This window comes from Lutzomyia longipalpis, chromosome 2 (genome assembly GCF_024334085.1).
Source record: "Lutzomyia longipalpis isolate SR_M1_2022 chromosome 2, ASM2433408v1".
NCBI classification, from domain to species: domain Eukaryota; kingdom Metazoa; phylum Arthropoda; class Insecta; order Diptera; family Psychodidae; genus Lutzomyia; species Lutzomyia longipalpis.
Window position 1 is genome coordinate 21,160,140 of NC_074708.1, and position 20,283 is coordinate 21,180,422.

General features: G+C 31.4%; 2 protein-coding genes across 5 annotated transcripts in view; one reads left to right on the forward strand and one right to left on the reverse strand.

Annotated features, from left to right (window-relative positions):
* LOC129789529 (rab3 GTPase-activating protein catalytic subunit) overlaps window positions 1-20,283 on the forward strand; it is a 68,666-nt gene that overhangs the window by 31,552 nt on the left and 16,831 nt on the right. The gene's annotated exons all lie outside the window — the stretch shown is intronic.
* LOC129789530 (leucine-rich repeat and fibronectin type III domain-containing protein 1-like protein) overlaps window positions 1-20,283 on the reverse strand; it is a 51,120-nt gene that overhangs the window by 29,564 nt on the left and 1,273 nt on the right. The window lies entirely within an intron of this gene.

Here is a 20,283-nt window from a genome sequence, read left to right on the forward strand (position 1 = left end):
GAAAACAGTTCAAATGTTTAATCTCTTGGAATATCTGCCAACCATTGCCTTCCAGTTTTATGTACTTTTGCTTTTGGGCCAAAAAAAGAATTCTCTTTGCATTTTAGCGACAAGTTTGGGATATATGTATATATTTTTTCCTGATGTAATTTACATAATAATCCTGTCAGATAAACTTTCTTGCATGTTTTCGTATTTTTTTTAAACATTTTTTTTTATTGCTTCTCTTCTTTCCAAGTACCCATTTGGGCAGGTATTTGGAATTGTTATTATGTGCTTATGTAGATAATATTTTTGTTTTATTAAATCATGGAACGATAGATGAGTATTTTGTGTATAGGATTTATGGGTATATTGTTCCATAAAATACATATATCATGACAATATGATTGAATTGAGTGGTGGTGTTATTAATACAATAAAGTCAAAATGTTGATTTCTTATAGTAGATCATTTCAATGTTGATTTAGTCCAATATACTTTTAATGTTTTACACATAACCCATTCTGTATAAGTCAAATGGGGTGATGTGAACTTGAATAAAATTACCATAAAATCCCATATTTAATAGCAATATGGATCACTTATCGCGCCTCCCGTGTAACCGTCTCTTCAATTTCATAAGTGGTTGACAGCAAAGTGGCATTCATACTCGCACCTAACGCATATTAGAATACGTGGGTTGCCCAAAAGGTCTTTGGTTTCTATTTTTTTTTTTGGGGAAAACACATTTTAAATGCTCTTATAAAAATTAACAATCTTAATGTAAATTTTATTATTAGAGCGTTAGCATTATATTGGCGGTAATTTTCGAAATTTTACATATTGGACCATATTAAATCGTTAATAAAAGCTATACTGAGCTTTACTGAGCTTAGTTACACCTTGAGTCCATAAAAGTTCCATATATATTTTTTTTATTTTCACAAAAGTCTAATGAATATGATAAAAGGAAAGGCTTTTGTATTTTGAATTATTTTTTTGAAATCAAGAACAAGAACAAGAAAACCCCAAAAAGTATTTGATAATTTAATAAATTTTCTGTCATATTTTCGAGAATGAGCCCTAGCTAGATATATGTAGCATAATGTAAATTTTAACATTAGGGCAGATACTTTCCGTGTTAGACAAAATATGTTTTCTAGGCTTTGAATAAAAGCATTCGTTAAATAGTCTATGTTGGGTTGTATTTCAGGTAACTATATATGTGTAATTAGTAGTTACATACATCCATTATGCGATCTCTTTCGCACATTTACTCCTTTTGCTTGAAGAAATATGAAGGAAGTACGACCACATTTTCGACACACGCACCACCTTTACCCTAATTAGTTTTAAGACACATTATTTATTCACCAAGTCACCTTCATTCGCCATTTAATCCGTAAACATCACGCACGTAACATCATCATACCTACGCGTGGTACAGGACTATATTAAAGGAATTAATTTATATGCAATTCGTCAAGTGCCTTGTACATAATAGGCATGTGATTTAAATTTTAAAGAGATAGGATTCAACGGTGATTCAGTGGTGAACTGAGAAATAATGTAAACTCTCCGACGATACAAGAGAATAAATAATGACCAGGAAGGGATTAATTCGTTGAATCCTCCTCTTCAATAATAAATAATCGTATGTAAGCCTAAACTGAATTTACATTTCATTGATTTCACCCAAATTCTGGACAATGCTATTCTTGCGTATTGGTGGTATTTGGCCACAATGCATTCAAAGATCTCCAACCAATACATCATTTTGTACGGTCATTGGTTTTGTACTGTAGGACCAATATCAAGTGAAATTGTTATCAGAAGGAATGCAATGAAATAAAGTGAGAAATAGGCTGATATTTGATTTATTTCCCAGTACTCATGGGCAATGATAAAACACTCGAATCTACATTTTGAATAAAAGAAATCGTTAGTACACGTGAAAATTGTACTTTAAGCAGCTTCCGTGATTCATTATAACACCAAAAGAGCGATTCTCTGGATTCTGTCTTTCTAATTTTGCTAAAAAGTGCGTGGTAAATGAAATTTCATCACACATTTTTTTTTCAATCTTCAATCGATTGCGTGATATTTTTTATGACAAATCTTTTCGTGATGAAGTTCAAAAGAAAATAGCTCGGGAGAATGTCTGGGTATATTACCCAAAAGAGTATAATACTGTTTGAGAAATGGGTGGAGAAGAAAAATCACTTAACATGCGAAATTATTGTGGTTGTCTTTTTTTTACCCCGCAGAAATTCACTTCCTCTCAGTTGCTGAAGTGAGATGCGTGAATTTCCCTTTCTATTTTCTCCCATAAATGTATTATTACAATTTACTCGCTATTATCTCAAAACATGTTGCCGCTAGCAGGCAAATTTGGAATTTCTGCTGTACTCTACCTCGAGGTACAATGTCTCAATATATAACAATCCGATTGTGCGTGTGAGTATAAGGTTTATTTCTATTTTCCTCCCATATTTCGCTCATTTTATGCCCTATGTGGTTGGGCCTTTTTTACCGATAGAAAGGACATAAAAAAGGTTCATAATATCTTGGAAATTATACAGGTTAGAGATATGTTATGTACCTACATACATTCTAAAACACGCGACAAAGTACAGCGATATACATTGTTGCCACACATAATACGAGATATTATGCATCTAGAATTTCATTGCAGCGATATACTTGATGTTCTACAATGAAAATGCCGTACATAGCACAGGTCTTAAGTGCCATAAAGTTTAGACATTTTTGGCATTAACTACTGTTGCACAGCTGAATTCAGCTTCTATGCTTTTGGTAAATTCAGCTTTTGCACACTAAATCACATTATGTATATTGATGCCTATGCGAATATTTTGGCTGTGAGAATTATTTATGGATATTATACCTTAAAGGCTTCCAGGTACATACAAAGCAATTCAACATTGCATGGTGTATTAAATACGGAATGCAATTATTATTAAAAATAATAACGACATAACATCGTGTTTAGCATGTCGATGGTTTCATTCGGATGGAAAAATTGTTTGACTAAAGGGAAAAACAATCGTGAGAACTTTGTAGATATGTAAACAGTTTTGCAGTTTTGTAATTTACTTTCTAAAAACTTGCGTGAATGTTTATGGCTGTCCCTCAAAGTGGAGTACTTTTAGTTCCACAGATGGAGAAAATTGTAGATGAATAATAAACAAGATTGTATTTGCTCTAAATTGGTAATTTATGAGAATTGCATTAATGTTTTTTGATCTCTCGATAAATGAGTCAGGCGGGAATAATTTTCTACATTTTGTATTGTTTTTAAGTACATAAATAAAACTAAGAATAGTCCCTAAAACACTAGTCTGTAAAAGGGTGAAATAAAATTATTATTATTATTATTAAAACTAAGAATAAAAAGTTTTACTTCGTGCTATTAAAAAAAAAAGAAACATAAATATAAAATTACAATTTGATTAATCGACAAGAAAGTTCTGCAAATTAACCTTGTTTGTCCCTTTCTTTGTAGAATTTGATGATAGAGCGATTTGATCAAGTACATAAGCATATTTCACTTTAAAAACTTTAAAATTGCTCAGTGGAATTTATTAAAGTGAAATAAAACAGAATGCTACCAAATTGGCAAAAATAGATTAGATAGATTTCTAAATATTCGTTGTACGTCCACTTTATTATTTAGCTTAAATTTTACCTAATTTTAACGTTTTATGCATCTCAGAGGAAAAGTTTTTGCTGAAATTTAGCACGATATCATTTGAAACAAGTCTAAAAATGTTCAATGTGCAATTTAAATTTCATCACCCAAAAAGGAATTTATCATTTCAACTCGTTTTTATTTCTTCCTTCTCATTTTCTTTTCTCAAACCAATTTGAGTAATGAAAATTCGTCACACTTTGTTGGCTTTTTTACTTTAAATGTTTTGTTTCGGTGTCTCTGTCTTTTTTTGTTACAATCTCATAGGAGGAAAAAAAGAAGAAGCAATTTTCCATTAAATCACACATCTAAAGTACTCAACAGCTCTTAATTTAACCAATATGATTGAGTAAGTGACTGAGAGGGATCACACAATAATCTTTTAAATTTTCTTTTTCTCCATCCAATGATTTTGTTGATTTTTCACACACGTCGACCCATTTTGGACAGCTCAAAACCAATTATTTGTCGGATAATTGAAACTATTAATTTTTACTACAACCGATTTTTCATGGTACATAACTGCCAGAAGGTAGGGGCTATACTAAAAATATAAAGTTGCATCTAAAAGAGGTATTGAAATTTTATAATGCGGGAAAAAAATCATAAGATTGTGAACGTGACCTATATTTGGAAAGAAGCAAATATTTCTGTCTTATTGATGTGGTGTGAGAAATAAGTTTATCTTCTTGCTATGCATAATTAATGTTTGGGTCTCACTGCTGTCGTGTTATGAACCCTAACGTGTTAAAGCAATTTTTCAATTTCGTTTTTTATGCTTTGGACTTAACTCTTTATGTCGTTAGTGATAATTTTTGAGGAGTATTGAGTGAAATATTACATTATTGCATCCACTGAGCAATTTACTTGCCTATTATTGGTTGAAATAGTCACTTTTTTGACATATAGAAATTCAAAGATACACGTCTGATGCAAGAAAAAAAGCATCCAATATGGATGCTCTAAAAATTCACAGCCTAATTAATAAATATTCAAGTTGTTCTAAGTGGGAGAACTTTGATAAAGTTTATGAACATTGTTTGAAACTGTATTTGAATACACATTATAATAAGAGCATAAGGAATGTGCATTATTTTAGTTTGTGGAACAGATTCTAGCCTCAGATTTTAATTTGAAGATTTTATGGGGTTGGCAAAGTTTTCTAAGAAAAAAAAATCATAATGTGCATTAAAATACTATGAAAAGCTTTTAAATTAAAAGTTTTATCAGATCAAACAAAAAAATCGTAAACAAATCCTTAACTTGCACAACTCTTCTCTTTACATTCAAAATTACTTCTCAAGCTTTAACAACTATTCCATTATGCTGTCCAGCCCTTTCGCACAGAATTGTCTGTGTGGGGACATTGAAAAAGCAAATGAAGAAAAATTCCACACAAAAAATAAAAGTTTAACACAATACACCTGAAGATAAATTTTCAATTAATGTGTCGTCTGTTGAAAATTTTCTCTTTATCGTATCTCTTGCCGCCTCTTGGACACATCAATTGTCTTTTGGAGGTGTAAAGAAAGAAAAAAAAACGATGCAAAAAAAAGTTATTCAAAGAGAACTAAATACTATTGCACACAGAAAAGGGAATGAAGAAATTGAGGCGTGAACAAATCAGTGGTGTTTTTAGGCACCATCAAACACTTTTTCTTTCATTCACGCGTCACCTAAGCGGCAATTGTGAAAAATGAACATGGTGTGAAGAGATGGAATTTCTATCATCTCTTTGCAATGCAATCTCAATGAGTATTCCATTGAAGGTGCCTATTCATTTGAAGTCCTAAAGAAATTCATAATACGTTTTTTTTTTGTGTAAAATAGAGAAAAGCGAGACAAATCTAGATATTAATTACTCATTCATAAATTCAATAGTCACCAAGTTTAATGGGATTTCTGCGATGATGCACCGCAAATTGAATTTTAACACCCCTACGGTCACAGAAAGTTGGTGTCTCTGGTATAAAACTTGCCCTTGCTGTTTTCTATATATAAGTTACTTACTATATATGTTCGTATATATATGTTTTCAAACTCTTGAATGAAAAGCTCCATTGAGGTTTGAAAATTTTAACAAAATATTTATCAAGTTATTTATAAAGCTCACTTAAAAATGTAGGTATAGCTAGTAAAATATGTATAAGCATAAAATGTGTAGCAACAGCAAGTGTAGAAAATATGAAAACTTTTTATTATGTGACGTAAAGATAATTTTTTTTTTAGTTTCTTTTACTTAAAATTAACAAGAAAAAAATAAGCAGAAAATTTCTCGATGTCTTACTGAAAATGGATTCTTCTGCATTTTTATATAAATGTTCCATGTTTATTTGTAATTTAGTTTTTCATACTATGCAGCTTACAATCCAAAACCAATAGATTTTAATAGAACTTCAAAATGTTCTTAACACTCTGCAACATGTACATATATAAATACTAGTCAACCCGAGCCCCCAATCATGTGTGAGCAAACTCCATTTTAAGCTATAAAAGAGGGGCGTATATTAGTAGGGGGGATAAATAATACGGTTATCTGACCCTTCAGCAGGTAGAAAATGGGAAAAATCAATCTATCTGTGGGGGCGCTATAAAGGGGGGAGGGGGCGGAATCCCATATAGCGTTTGCAACTCGTATTGACCCCCTCTACCCCCGTACCAAATTTCATCAGGATCGGCCCAGCCGTTTCGGAGGAGTTCATGTGCCACAAACAGACAGACATTTCAGCTTTATATATTAAGATTACGTATTTTCTCAGTGAATATTGATTGATTTATTTTATTCAAGCTTATATTGACGAAAGATTATGCCAATTTTATATGTGATTAATTACTAAAAAAAAAGTCTTAAGCTTGAAAAAGTCGTTCCAATTTTTCTTTAAAATTTACTAAATCTCTAAGTTGGCATGCGAAGCGTTAACCATTGAAATAGTTTTAGGTGTTTTTTTGCTTCCACATAATAATAATAAGAGACGAGAAACATTTATGCTTATCATAAATTACGGTTTAAAATTTTATTTATAAAGTGTAAGTACCGTAGATGTGGGAAAAAATTAGGAAGCAATTTTTATCTTCATTGCCATATCACATTGTTTTCTTATGTCATCTCATGCATAAATTTAATTCCTGACAAAGAACTTTCTCACGGAGTGTGAAAGTCCCATCTCACACCCACAACTTTCTTGCTTGCTATATCAATTACAGGTAAATTTGTCGTGCTCCTGTCTAGTACAATGTGAAATACTATAAATATCATAGCGGTATCAGGTATAAACTTTATCGGTGTATACCTACATATATTGAGAGATGCAGTCCTGGCGTGTGAGTGTCACATGATGGTAAAATATGAAATTTTAAGTCACCATCCAATAATTCTTGTCACATGGGGAATTGTTTTTTCATCCACTCAGAAAAAGGTGGGAAAAAGGCAAAAGTAGTATGGTGGAAAGAAAAAAAAAACAGGTAGAGCAGAGGAAATGTGAATGAAAGGAAAAAAACTGCCTGAGTAAATTATTGCTGAAGACATATCAATTGTGAGTTCAACATGACGATGAGGAAAGCGAAAGTGTCCATCATGGATGAAATAAATTATCATAATTGATTTTATATCATCACACAATGTAATACTATTCTTGTGTGTAGAAAAGTTTCACTTGCAAAGAGGATACTCTCTAGTAGATGTTTGTTGTGGAAATGTTGAGGAATACTAAATGAATCTTGGAAAATGTTAGATGGAATACAATCAATTTTCAAAATTCCCATACTATATCCATGACAACTTTATCTTGTGTGGGGTATCTCTTTGCTACTAAATTTGCATTAAATGTGTTACAAACAGAGAAGACAAAGTGAGATGATAGTGGGAGATTTTCCACAGCGAATTGTACAAAATAGCCATCCCTTTGTTCAATTCGTTCATGTGGAAAATTTATCACGCCTTGTCTCATCTTTTAAAACTACACCGAACAATTTTAACGTTTAGCGCCAAGGGGATGCTGTACTGTACCAAGTACCATCGTTTCTTTTAAGCTGCCAACAAAATTAGCAAATCCAGCGAAGCGAATTGAAAAGAAAGAGAGTAAAAGGGGGATGATAACATAATTTTGCATCATAGAACATAACTATAATTTCAAATGTTACTTATCCTTTTACTTTTTGCTGTTACTGCAATCAATAGCAGCATGTTTTCTAGAAAACTAGGAACCAATAATTGCATTAATGAGAGAATTTTTCGAAATTGACAAAAATAAATTATTCGCCCCTCGCGTTAAATTCTACTGCCACAAATTCCTGAATAGTTGGTGTTGGAGCAAAAAGAAAATTCTAGATTGAAGTTTTTTTTTTGCTTTTCCTCTACAGTTTGTACATTATCCGGATCTGTGTGTGCATATCCGACTAGGGTGCAAAAAAAAACAATTGTGTAAGAGAATTTTTCCATCATTGTATCATTTTTCTTCCTTTCCCATCTCTACACTCTTTCCTACTCAGAGAGAACTCATTCCGTTATACACACTTTTTCTTCCGACTTTTTCTTATACACACCCGGAGAAGTGTGAAAACACACCTGAGAAGTGTGAAAGAGAGTCAGTGACGTCACCGAAAATTTCAGCTCTGAAATTTTTGTGGAACAATCGATAGATGTCGCTACTGATATATTTGTAAGACACAATAAAATTGATCTTTGTTGATTATTGGCAAATATTTCGCATATTTTTTCCACGGCAATATAAGCTCAAATAGAACCAGAGCTAGAACCGTCTAATAAATCATAAATTATCTAGAAAAAAATATTTGGTAAATATTTCAATAAAGATGAAACTTGAGTTTCATGGTCATTTCAAAAAGTATGTCGCAACCCTTCAAAAATTCGTTTCTGTCAAAGGAATTCGCGACGACATGTCGTAAGACAATTCCAAAATGTTCTTTTTTTTTAAGATTGGACAATTCTTGAAACAACTTAATCACTTTTAACTTTTTTATGTTATTTTTTTTATTTAATAAAACTCTAAAAATAATTTAAAAAAATAAGAAAATATTTTTTAAAAAATGTAAAAAAAATCGGTGGTAGATAACACATTTTTAGGTTTTTAGGATCTTTTCTTTTAGAAAGCAATCGGGATAGCGTCCTCTCATCACATTTTTCCGGCCGCCATATTGAATACTAAACCTTTATTGACTTTTTTTTATATTCCCGAATCTACAAAAAAAATTTGAAATTTTTTAAGTCTTTAACCTACCTTAAAAAAAATTAAAGTCAATCGGACTACCTCTAAAAACCAAAATAGTTTTTTACAAGTTTATTTTAAAAAAAATTAAAAAAAAAATAATATAAGTTTTTTAAATTTTTTTCCTTAAATAAAAATTAAAATAAAATTAATAAAAAAATATATAAAAATAAAATTTAGAAAAAAAAAACAATATAAAAACTTTATATCTTTATCTTTTTAAATTAAAATAATCATAAAGCGGATTTAATATTATTATTTTTTATAAAAGAAATATGATTCGAGCATCAACCACACTGTATTTTTTATGATTTTTTTTTAATATGTTTATTCTTTATTTTAATTTAAAATATTTCAATTTTTAAATAAAAAAAAGTTGTAAAAAATTATTAAGTAAATTGGAAATTTTTTATTAAAAAAAAATGAAAAATCTACGTAAAAAACAAATTCTTATAGTTATGGGAAAAAAGGAAATGTGAGAAACGACACTTGACGCAAAGTTGTACAACATTTTTAAAGAAATGAAATTCCCGGGGCTTGTGAGGGCTGCACACAAAATGGCGACCATTTTTTTTAATTGCCTACAAAATTTTAACTCATAGGGGTAACTGGGGTAAAATGGTGAATTTGAAAAAAAATTAAAATTAATATCTCAAGAAGCAGTGGGAGCTAATCTGTCTAATTTTGTCAGTAGTTGCACTTCATACCCTTGCCTGAGCCTAGAAAGTTTCATAATAATTGATCTAATATTTTGGCTTTTATTTGAAAAACAAAATTTTCGAACCTCAAAGTTACTCTGACCTCTCAACTACAAATTAAGTTTTGGCGAAATTCTCTGCAATTTTTTGATCCAAATGCATTTTTAGACAGAGTAACTATTGCTAAACACGAATCTAATCTGAATTTTCCAAAAGAAATTTCCAAGTTTTCTCGTAGAACACTGATAGTAAAAAGTACCCCTTGGGGCAAAATGGTGAATTTGGTGTTTTTTTTCAATAACTTTTAAAATTTTTGAAAATTTTTTTTTTCCTAATCATTATAATTATTATATACAATTTAGAATGTTTACTCAGTATTACCAATTTTGATAAACTAAAAAAATAAAAAAGGTAATTTCCTAAAATCGTTATTTTTTGTATTTTTTTTTATTCAAAAAAGTTTTCATTTGAATACAAATTTCTCATTCTAATTAGATATTTTAGTGCCTAGCTAAAATAATTTCATAAAATTAATTAATTAAAAATCAGAACTTTTTTTGTAGATTCGGAAATATAAAAAAAGTCAATAAGGTTTTGGTATTCAATATGGCGGCCGGAAGTATGTGATGAGAGGACGCCATCCCGATTGAAAAAAGAAAAGATCCTAAAAACCTAAAAATGTGTTCTCTTCCACCGATTTTTTTTTACATTTTTTAAAAAATATTTTCTTATTTTTTAAATTATTTTTTGAGTTTTATTAAATAAAAAAATAACATAAAAAAGTTAAAAGTGATTAAATTGTTTAAAGAATTATCCAATCTCGAAAAGAGGAAAATTTTAGAATTGTCTTACGACATGTCGTCGCGAATTCCTTTGACAGAAACGAATTTTTGAAGGGTTGCGACATACTTTTTGAAATGACCATGAAACTCAAGTTTCATCTTTGTTGAAATATTTGCTGAAATTTTCGGTGACGTCACTGACCCTCATTCACACTTCTCCAGGTGTGTTTTCACACTTCTCCGAGTGTGAAATAGCTCTGTCACACTCGGTTTCTCTCTGAGTATGTACATAGTCTCAGTTTAGTTACCATCCCCTAATAGTGGTTTACTGACTTTAGAGAAGCTGTGGAATTATAATGAAAAAATGCTCAGCTTGGTAGTTTCACACGCACACGAGGAAAAATGATATAAATCTTCCACTTGAAGGATTTTCTGATTTGTGCATTAGATCGTTTATTTTAAATTTGATTTATCTTATTTTCTCCAAGCCAATCGTTTTTCCACCACAGTGTCGTGTTTATTTTTTTCTTCACATCTGCTGTATTTACCCTATTTAAATATTACAGACCTCAAATCGCGAATGGTTTGAAGCGTGGTAAATAAATTGGAATTTGAGGAACGTGAATTGAATGTTTTGCAATACTTTTATAATGATTTTCGCAGCATCAAGTGCCAAGAGGTTAGATACCATCTACATACACATATGTACATATATGTTGGATACTCCATCACTCACTTGTAACATTTTCAAAGAAAAATTATTTCATATGAAATGTGATGGCAAAGTGCCGAAAAATCAACACGAAATATTTTTTGAGTGCTAATTGCTTTGCACATATAATTTACTATTTATCGCAATTCCCGCCAATTTTCCTGGGTACTATTTTGTAAATTATTTTAGAGTTATGTACGTGTATATCAACAATTATGTTGTGTTTCGTGTGAAGCTTTCAAAGGGCGTGAGTGACTTTTTTTTCAATTTGCATCTATCACATGGAGCGGGCTTACAGTAAACAACATAATTTGAACTTAATTAATAATAATAATAAGTTCTATACAAGAGAAATTAATTAAGTAAAAAATATAAAGGTGAAATATATTTTTAATGCTCATAAAAAAATGTCTGATATGTAGTCGCTAGGATAACAAAAGGTTTTAAGTTTTTAAAGAAATTATAGAATTCACTTTGAACAAGTTGAAATGGCGTGGGGCAAATCTTAGTAAGAAAGTGGGATCTTTTGGGGCTAATTCGATTCAAAGTTTTAAGTGCATACACGTAAAACTAAAAAACGTAAAGAAATCAAAAAACTATATATTGTGCACCTCACTGTAGTGATATGGAGACTGGTCGTGGTTATTCCAAGTATCTTGTATATAGCACCTGGTTGCTGTCCCAAATGTGGCAAGTACCTTGCTGTGCGTGTGATTTGCAGATTGTGCAATTGTCTCGTCACTTTGGATCATAGGTTGTTCGCTAATAAATTTTGTACGAATCAAATTGAATGGCGCATTTTTCTCTCCATTCCATCGACTTTCATAATAAATATTCTCCCTTCAATCTTCTTCGCATCTCGCATGAAAGAACATTGTTTCTCTTGGAATTTACAATTTATCGCAAAACTATCCATGCTATATAGTTATTTCAAGGCATATACATACATTCTTAGCCCTTGTATGCGCTTGTATTTTCTCAGAATATTTTCATCCAGTTTCTTCTTGCCTTAATGATTCCTATAAGTACAAAACTTGAGAATATAGACGGGGAAAAGGTGATGGTGAAGTTCTTTGTAAAGAGGTTGTATGTTTGTAATTCATTAGAGATTTTCATCCTATATATGTATGTATTTTAGAGTGGATGCTATATGTGCAAATGTATGTGGGGCTATGTTGAAAAGTTGCTAGTTTCTTTGCTGTGTTGTGTGCAGAGAATGCAGAAACTAACACATTTTTCACCAACCACACAATAACGGGACTATCGCTGATTCCAGTAAAAGCAAACCACAATCGTCAGATTCAAACTTGACTATTTTTGAGAAACCTGAAGTTCATGGACAACGGTTTCAACGAGAAATCTTCTCAATGTCTTCAGACTCTCCTTTTGGTATTTCCAGTTAAAATCCGGCAAATTTTGCATTAATTTGTCTGTTTTTAGCGCTCTTAGAAGACAATAGTCTGGTATTCATGTTGAGTGTATAGAAAATTTTGATGAGTTTTGAAATGGCAGTCATTCGATTACTCTCGAGACGTATAATTAGGGGAAAACATTACTGGTTGGAAATCCATTCGCGTATGTGCACAAGTTGATGGATGATGAGCTCGATATCAGAGAGCTGTTAATAAGCGTCATTCTGTTTGGTGTGAGTAGAATTTTCAGAATTGGGTTAACAAATTTTCCGTTTCGTGAAATACATATTTCATTTATTGTGACCCAGTTTTGACCCCCCAAAAAGCATTATTCGCAATTTCTAATGTTATATGTGTAGATACTGTTTGTTAATCGATTAAAATGTAATTAGGTGTGTGTCAGGAAAGGACCTCATTTGGGGGTACAAAAAGAGGAGACAATGGATTATTAAATAATCCAACTCATCTTCATCATTAATTCGACGCTGCTTGAATACACATTTTTGATGGCTGTTAATGCATTATATTAATTGACATCTATCACTAAAATATTTAACGTAATAATTTTATACGGGCTTACTTTACTCTATATAAAAACGTGAATTTGTAATTAGTTGTTTATCTTCCTTATATCTGTTACATTTGTTACGAATAGAGAGAGTTACGTTTAGAGAGGTTTTTGGAATATTTTTGGGATAGTATTCCTGCCTATTTAATAATATTTTCTAGCCAAAAAACCAAAAATTGTAAACTCTGCTGAATTGAAATTGTTCACATTTTCCCAGGGGCCCGAATAAATTATTATATCAATGTATAAAATCCACGTGGAATACGAACTAATTAACATCTATATAGGTACTTAATATTTGTTTAACAGGTTGAGGATAGGGGTAATTATATTTTAACAATGTAGAATTTACATTGTGTGGCTTTCATCTTTTAGAATTTATTTATTATTATTATTGTTTTATTCGGTTCCTATTTCAATTTATGAAATTGAATTTTCACCAGATTTTTTAAAATGTTAATTAAAAAAGTTTAGAAATTTTGAACAAAGTCTCTCAAAGAAATGATTTTTTTTTTAATTTGGAAAGGGGATAAACTTTATTTTTTCACAGAGTTTGTTTTTTTAACTAACGGTTTATATGGAATATTGTAGCAAGAAAACGACAAGAATAAAAAATGTTCATTAGAGAATTGCAAATTACATAATTATGAGAAAAATTGAATGAAAGAATTCTTCATTTTAAATGTAAACAAAGAAATATTTTCATTTTGCTTTATTTAATTGAAAATTCAAAATATTTATATTTACAACTAACTGTTGCATTTTCCACATTTTCCCAGGGAATTAAATTTTAAAAGTTTATTGGGCTTCCAAAGCTTTAAAATAAGCTCTTTTCGAAGTGTAGGTATATATGCGATTAAAAAATAATATTTTCACAATCAAATGACAAACTGAATTAGTTTTTATCCTAAATGTCCTTTTTATAATTCTCATTATATCAATTACAGTAGAATCCTGCAGCAAAGGATAATATTAGCGCATAACATGTTAATGTTTATATTCCAATTATTAAAATACAACGAGACTTGCTAATTTTATATTATGGAGAAAGAGAGAGAGAGAGAGAGAGAGAGAGAGAGAGAGAGTTGACCAGGATTATGCGATGTGAATAGTGGTTGTATGTGCACAAAATGCGGGGGAAAATGTCAAAAATTTTCACAATATATTCTCATTCTCTACGAAAATGTTTTGTCGGTGAAATTGCTTACAGTTATTCATATAAATGCATCCCCCTCGTTGCTTTTTCTGCAAACCATTTTGGGGAGAATTTTCATTTCTGATATATTCGAATAAGCATATATTGAATGAGTTTATATATGAAAAACACAAGGAGTGGAAGACGTGGCTGAAATTGGGATATTGAAATGGCAATAGAGGGGTCTTCTTTTTTTATGTCGGTCTTTCTCTTTATATAGCCTAAAACAGTGGTACAATGAGGAAACTATACGCCAACCTCTTGACATGGCCAGATATGCGAAGGAGAGACGCACTATAGTTTGGGTGGAAAGACGAATGGGTACCCATTGAATGATGATGGAAAAATGAAGGCGATGTGGAATGTTTTGGAAGAACTCTTGAGAAATATTGTGTGGCAAAAATAAACAAACGATGAGCGAGTTCAAGATGAAGAAATAGTGGTAAAAATGTCATGACACCGTTCTTCCTGTTTCCTTGTCCTTATTGGAGGATATCACATTCTTTCGAGTTGTATAAAGTTGTTTAAAATTTACATCCTCGTCATTTCTGCTGGGTGTGCTCTGTGGAAAATGTAATGGGAATATGTGGAAATTTTAGAGAACATTTCAGTTCGCGCCAGGAAGAGGAAGTAGATGTAATTTCTTTTTTTTTATCCAAATCCGCTGGTCGGGATATGCATAATTTTATTTGTTTAATGTAGTAGACACAAGTCGTGAAAAAATTTGTATATACAACAGATATTTTTCCAGACATGTCCCACTCCCATATACTCCATCCTGTGAGATTATGGAGATTATTTAGCAGCTTCTTGTCCGTTTTTCTCAGAAAAAAAAATACGGTACAAGATTCGGAAAGAAATGTGAACGAGATAATACATAATATTTGCAATGAATGCTGCAATTTTTTACTACATACAAGAAACACCAAGTTGTTCTATATCCATTTTAATTATGGACAAGAATAAATTCAATTTTCTCCTTGTTCTTTTGGTATAAGCCATGGTCTTGTGAAATATTCTTTTTTGAATATTTCCTTTTATCTATGATTAGATGATATGCATGACAAAATGTTGAATAGTTGGAAAAAAAAATCTACAAATAAACCTTTTGAGAAGGTGAAAAACAAAAAAAAAATTTGCATTTCTCACTTACAGAATTTTGAAGGCTTTTTTAAATTTCATATTGTTCTGAATGGTTGAAATTTTTAATAACATTCGTTAAAGATGATTTGTAAGACAAGATAATTTTTTTCCTAGCTTCTGTACCATCTTTGTAATGAGAGATAGATACCATCTTCTAAGGAAATATTAGCTTCTGTAAAGTTTGTTTTTAATTTAAATCACTTTTAGAAGGACTTCTTTTCTATTATTGGAAAAATCTAAGAAATTCCTTTTGTCTCTCTGTAGAACTTTTTGTACTTCACAAAGGAGCGACACTGCTAGAAGTTTGTTTTAGATGTGATTCCTTCTTTTTTTTTTTTTAATAAATTGATTCAATTCTACTGTCTCCTGCGTATTTCTTTAAATTGTCTTTCCATTCCTGCATACAATATATACCATGGTGAATTCCTTTCTCGATGTCCACTTTGCGTATTTCAGTAACAACGTGAAACGTGACAAGATAATTAGGGTCCTTGTATATTTATCTTTAATTTTATAGAATTTTCTTATGTTTTTCAACATTTTACAAAGTCTTCCGCCACGTTTGTACTTTGCCGTGAATTAATCTCTCTTTATCTTTTATTCTTTTCGCTTTTCACTAAACATGATGTCCCCGCACTTGCTTTTTATAGAAGAACACGGGGAATAGCAAAAATAGCTCCCTTTTTTTATGTTCATATGTATGTAAGACCTGTCGTATGTAATTGTTTTTAAGTCGTGCTTGTCGTTTAATATTATGTAGGTAACGTGGATGAAAGAGTTAAAAGAGACATGTTTTACAGTTTATTTTTCTATTGTCTTTGTCAACTAAGGACTCGACGCATTTTAACTTGGATTGCCAGCCGGCTATTTCATCCCTTAAAATATATACCTACACATACCAATTGGATTCACACTTTTTTCTATATGTAAAAAGGTTTTTCATTAGCATGATTTTTTATGTTAAAGATATTTGTAATATATTTGTATATTAGTAAATTTTTGTTTCATAATTTTTTGTATTTTGTTTTTACTCTTTTCCTGCATTTCGAACAAAATTTTCGAGGAAAAAACACAACTCTCTGTAATACAAGAAATTGTATATGAATGTTATTGCACGAGTTAAAATTTTACTTTGAACATTGTATAGTAACTGAGAGATAATTTTCCAAAAGGTTCATTACACAAAATATTTACAAGTATTACAACTATATAATACCAACTAGGAAAGTATAATATAGAGATGCTCAATATTTCCGGTGTTATAAAATTTAAAGAAAATTTTCGAATTTATTAAAAACTGCAATAATTTTTTTAATAAATACTACATTTCAAGATGTATGTAAAAAAACATAATTTTTACTGGTAATTTCTACATATTCAGGAACATTTGGTGTGAAATTTTCCCAAAAACAAAAGAACATTGTGGAAAAGCTCACATCACTTTTAATGCCTCTTTAGACCTTTTCAAGAGAGATGGTCTATTTATAGTGGGATAGTTTTATGTGTATTTTACTACGGAATTCTCATGTTGTGAAAATTAGAGGCAACTAATGGGCGTCAATTAGAATTTTTCTCTATTGTCACCGCGCTAGCCATGACAAAAAAAGCTTCATGCGCGGCATTTAATTTAAACTTTAAATCACCACCAAACAATTCATTTACGTGGTGCATTTTGGGAGGTGAGTTTTATATTAAATAAATATTTTGCGTGGAAATGACGGCTACCCCAATAGTGGGTACCACAATTTGGCCTTCGTGTGAGCATAACGCTGTTACCTCCAGTCAGTGATGTAAGCCTGCCATTGCCATTATCATCCTTCCCACGCTTTTTGCAGTTAGACGAACTAATGAAACAACAGAGCAATGTGCATTAATTGCGGTTGCTAGAATGACTAACCGTCAGCCCGCATGTGCTGAAGATTCATAATGAGTTGTATATGCTGGGAATTTTCATGAAAAATCAAATTCGACAGCTATATGCCGTCTAAAAATTCAGTTTATGATTTCCGTCCACAATTTTCTATTTGGATTATCATAGTATTCACAAAAGTTGTTTCCTTTTTTTATTTTATTTTTAAATATCGTATTCCTGTAGAATTTCTTAAATTTAACAAATGCACAGATTTTGCTCCAGCGTGTTATCAAAAAAAGGGTTAACTTTTTGCGTAATTTAAAAATTACTTGTAATATCCAATTACGAGCATTTTATAAGAAATTTTCTGCTCTATTACTTTGCATCAGATCATTTTATACTATATATATATCGTATCGAGGCAGTATTATTTACACATGTCTTACCCAAAAACGGGCTACGTCAGTGGCGCGCTCAGTCGCCAACATAAAATCCTCGACTCCACATGATGTGGGACATAAAGGACAAACACACATATGTACAGTGGTCTGAACTTCACCACAGTCACAAAGAACATTACCGTCATCCAGGAAACCCCATTTAGCTCTGTTGTCTTTTGACCGCGCTACGCCACTTCTCAGCCGATTTAAAGCTCTCCAGGTCTTCCAGTCAAGATCACCACCAGGTGGGAGGCCCTCTTTTTGTTCGACAAAAGCTTGTGGGAAAGAGTCTTCCCAAAGTTTGAGTCTTTCCTCTTCCACGGTTCCAGTCAAAGGTTTGGCCGTCTGGAAGAAGCTCCTGCGGGACTTCAGCCTAGCCCTAACTTTTTTGTGGCCGTAAAGAGGATGTTTTGTTTCATTATATATATTTTATATATATATATATTTTATACTGCCTTTTTCAAATTAAACTTACTTATTTTATACTTGCCCAAGAAACCAAGAAATACCAATCGGCAATATTTCGATAAAAGTGATTAACAGGATTCATCTTTTTGGCATTTAGATGCGTGCTAATGGCATTTTTGTTGTGTATGACCATATAGTGTAAATAATTGACGTGTTGAATTAAATCTGTATTTGACAAATAGCTTTATTAAATTTCTACACACGTTAGTGGGATAAATAAATAAATTACTTCAAATACGGGGAGAAAATGAATTGCGCTTTGGAGCGGTAGGGTATGTAGGTGGTATAGAGATAGTATATGTACATATGTATATAGCGCGAATTTTTGGAAGTATTTGGGCAATGGCTTCCCATTTCAATGAATCGCTAATATGAAGTCACAAACCTCTTGTGGTGTTGGCTTGAAGCGTATTTTATGGAATAAGCACCATAAGAATCGACCACGACGTGACGAAGAAATAACGGAAAGTTCGTTGAACTGCACAACAAAACCCGTAAGTAGCCCAAATCAGGTGTTGATCGCTCAGTACGGTGAGCAATGGCAAAGAATATGGTGGTTTGGTGTGGAGAAAATGATGTCAGTCAAATTATGCATTTAATATTCAGAAAATATGTATTATATACTTTAAAAAAAACACAATTGGGCTCTCTTATGAAGCATGCCCCAAAAGACTTCAATACCCAACAACAACATAAAATTGGAACAATTAACCGGTTGGATTGGCATTCGTCCAAAAGACCGAGAAAACGGCCAAGTTCTTGCGGATGGGGCAGAAAAAATCAAAGAGGTTGAGAGTTTTAAAAGTAAATCTCATTCACAAACTGTGTCAGAAAGTTTTATTGTTAAAGAGCGCCGGTATTGTGGAAATGGAGAAAAAGTAAATTGCAATTGAAACGAGCAAATTGTCTCCTCTTAAGAGGAATGCCAAAAAAGAAGTAGGTATATTATTGTGAAGAAGAAGTGAAATGACTTTAAATAATGTGGAGTTGAAAAGAAAAGTGTGTAATTGTTAGAACAAGTTGTAAATATATGACACTTTTTCTTTTAATTTCTCACTCTGTCTGTGTTACGCCGCTTTGACAAATTCTGCATGACTTTTCATCGATGAGCTTGAGGTATTTAGAATTCATGGTCAAGTGGTATTTATTTCATTATTTATGCACTTTTACAGCTTTGAGTGAGAAATATTATCGCTCCGTTTCACTTTAGTGCGAATTATTTATATATTAATTTATTTACCGCTCATATAAGTTTTTTTAAAATAGTAACGAACGTATACTATTAGCAGGTTCATTAACCTATCCTATGAAAAAATGATCAATAATAAAAAAACTACATAATTATTCTCTTAGAATTTTAGAGACGTATTAATTTTCCTCTAAATCACACAATATAAAATTAATCGAAATAAACTAAATTTATTGAAATTTTAATTTTCAGGACTATTTTAAATTCATATTTAGGCTATTTAACTTGTGCAAAACATTTTGAGTTTATTTACTCTAATTTTATATATAGGTTCCTATATAGGAATATGAAGAGGTATTGAGTAAATCCTGGAATCCTTATCACTGTTACCCATAGTTTATATATGTATGCCAGATTATATAACTTGTAGGTTACATAGAGAAACTGTTGCTTCTCTTCTATAAATTCAAGGACTACACCGACTTATTAAAGTTTTCACAACTTTTCGGGTTAAGGAGAAGAATTTTCCTTATACGCCTTTACCCTAAAAATGTTTTTGATTAATATAAGTTCAAAAGGATTTTTGCCGTATTTTCTCTCTGTTCTATAAATTTCTTGTCAATTCCACAAAGGCAATGTGTCCGGGAAGTATGTGCGAGCACTTTTATGGAGACTATTAGCCTCGCATTTATATTGCACGACTTTTGTGCAAGGGAAATTTTCAATTAGATTCTCAAGGTGATTCCATCCATTTCGGCGGGAAAGAAGTTGTTGTACAAAAAGGTTTTCAATGCAAAAACTGTTTTGAAAAATTGTTTTTTTATTTAGGAAATAATTGAAATACTATGAATTCTTTATTTAACAATGGGCAATATTTGGAAACTTGAGGTATTTCTACGAGATTA